At 40.2% G+C, this 2860-nt stretch overlaps 1 long non-coding RNA gene across 1 annotated transcript in view; it reads right to left on the reverse strand.

Moving 5' to 3' along the window:
* Positions 1 to 1235: 1235 nt before the first annotated feature.
* Positions 1236 to 2860, reverse strand: part of LOC119349377 — a 3261-nt gene continuing 1636 nt past the window's right edge. The window contains exon 3 of the long non-coding RNA XR_005169387.1: positions 1236 to 1631. This is a non-coding gene — a long non-coding RNA (uncharacterized LOC119349377). The remainder of the gene's footprint in view (positions 1632 to 2860) is intronic.

Genomic DNA, 2860 nt, shown 5'->3' on the forward strand with positions numbered 1-2860 from the left:
TCCACTTGCAATTGGCATGAAACAAGGAACCTGGTTGCAAAGTCGAGTGGTCGAGTTGCAAGTGGCATCAAACATAAAAGACCCAGTTGCAAATTCGAGTGGTCGTCTTGCAAGTGGCATCAAACAAGAAGACCCAATTGCAAGTTGAGGGTCGACTTGCAAGCGGCATCAAGCAAAAAAGACCCAGATGCAAGTCGAGTGTCCACTTGCAAGTGGCACGAAAAACAAAAGACCCAGTTTCAAGTCGAGGCTCAACTTGCAAGCGGGCATAAAAAAAGATGCAGTTGCAAGTCGAGGGTCCACTTGCAAGTGGCATTGAACAAAAAGACCTAGTTGCAAGTCGAGGGTCAACTTGCAAGTGGCATCAAAAAAAAGACACAGTTGGAAGTCAAGGGTCCATTTGCATGTGGCATGAAAACAGAAGACCTAGTTGCAAGTCAAGGGTCCACTTGCAAGTGGTATGAAAGGATAAGTCCTACTTGTATGTCGAGGGGCGACTTGCAAGAGGCATCAAACAAAAGACCCAGTTGCACGTCGAGGGTCCACTTGCAAGTGGAATGAAACAAGGAACCTGTTACAAGTCGAGGGTCGACTTGCAAACTAGCATAAAAAATAAAAGACTCGGTTACAAGTTGAGGGGTCGACTTGCAACTGGCATCAAACAAGAAGACCCAGTTGCAAGTCGAGGGTCGACTTGCAAGTGGCATCAAACAAAAGACACCAGTTGCAAGTCGAGGCTCGACTTGCAAGTGGCATCAAACAAAAAGATCCAGTTGCAAGTCGAGGCTGACTTGCATGTGGCACGAAAACAGAAGGCCCAGATGCAAGTCGAGGGTCGACTTGCATGGGACATCAAACAAAAAGGACCTAGTTGCAAGTCAAGGGTCCACTTGCAAGTCGCATGAAAAACAAAGAAACCCAGTTGCAAGTTGAGGGTAGACTTGCAAGTGGCATAAGACAAAAAGACCCAGTTGCAAAGTCGAGGTCGACTTGCAAGTGGCATCAAACAAAAAGACCCAGTTACAAGTCGAGGGTCAATTTGCAAGTGGCATCAAACAAAAAGTTTACCGCAAAGGTTTCGTCAACATCACGAAAAAACATGCCAAACCTCTCACCATTGTCCACCTCGCAATGAGCAAAACAAACTGGGCACACCATCGTGAATCATAGCAAAAAAAAAGATCAACATAGAGCAAGACTGTAACTGATGATGCTCATACTGATACTTACACTAATGATACTGTTGAAACCAGTAACTAGTAACTATGGAAAACTGTCAAAAGTACTTCTGGCAAAACTGTCGAAAACTAGCAACTAGAAACTAGAAACTAGAGATTAGTAACAAACAAACAGGGTACAAAAAATATAAGCATAAGCTAGGAGTGTATTACACAACTGGTATTCAATTGTGCATACCATCTTTAACATCTAGAGAAAAAAAAAGCAATCGCGAAGACATGTAAAAGAAAATTAAAAAACAAACCGAAAAATGATTGTAACACTAGGGGAAAAAGGACAAAAAACATGGCAGAAACTTTACTATGAAGGTTTCGTCAGCATCGCAAACATACATGTCGAAGCTCTGACCATTGTCACTCTGACAATGCGAAAAGCAAACCGGGCGAAGGTTCCTGGTCAAGCAACAAAAGAAAAAAATGTGGTGTCATAATACAATTGTCCCAATTAAACATAAAAAAATAAATTATACTCCTGGGGGGATGCTACCATCCCTTACCATCAAAACACTACAATTAAAAAGTGAATTCGACCAACAACTATAAAAGAAATACAACATGCTTGTGTGCAGATTACTACACTGATTTTTTTAATAGAAAACTATAGTATCAGCAAAAAATCTGCTAGAACTATATAAACAACTCCACTTATCCTATTTCAAAACAGTCAGAAAAAAGACCCAAAAAATGAAAAAATAGAACCATTTATAAATGAAGCATGAGCGGCAGAAAAATCAAGAACATACATCAAAACAACATGTAAATCTGCTGGTTGAACACTAAAAAAAGACTATGGCAGAACTGTCGGCAAAACAAATTGCTTAATTTCAAAACTAAAGTTGATCCTCTCAGATAATCAAAATTGTAGACCTCTAGTATGGAAGAAATATTACAGCAAGCAAGCAGCTCACACACAAAAGACAGATGCAAAAATACTGGCTAGTCTCATGGCATGAACTACAAGCATATTTTTGTACAAAAAAAACACGACACTGAAAAGCCTTCTAGAACTACATCAAACAACAACACTGAAAACTTCATGAACTACAGACAACACAGTACACTCAACCTACATCAACGCATACATATACTCGCCTACTTCAACACTACACTGAACCTAAGTGGCCTCCCTTGCCTGACTTACTGTACTCTGCTTATCCTGTTTCCCCATGGCTGACTCTGACTACCACCAGGAATACTAACCCCTCTACTGTACTTGAGGCCATTAGTAGATACAATACAACTAGTAACTAGAAAAAATAGTCCGGACACGTTTATATTATAGGCACAGAAAGTTCAGCACTTGCTTGTTTTGGCTGTACCAGATCTAGAGACACTTGAATAGCAGGCAGTTTTGTATTCTAGGCACGCAAAGTTGCACAAAACACATCACTCTAGTACATCAGAAAATGCACCATTAAAAAATAGGGAAGATTCAAATCTAACAAACTGATACTTTTTGTGGATTATATGAGAAATCACCAACATGTGCCTACTACCGTTGTCAGCCTACCTAGGCATGCATCCACAAAAAAAACATTCAAAAACAGCTTACCACTATCTTCACAACGATTTAGACTCGTATTAAAAGGAAAAAAAAGGCAGCAGTTGCAAGTCGAGGATTG

The sequence above is a fragment of the Triticum dicoccoides genome, chromosome 1B, assembly GCF_002162155.2.
Source record: "Triticum dicoccoides isolate Atlit2015 ecotype Zavitan chromosome 1B, WEW_v2.0, whole genome shotgun sequence".
Taxonomy (NCBI): domain Eukaryota; kingdom Viridiplantae; phylum Streptophyta; class Magnoliopsida; order Poales; family Poaceae; genus Triticum; species Triticum dicoccoides.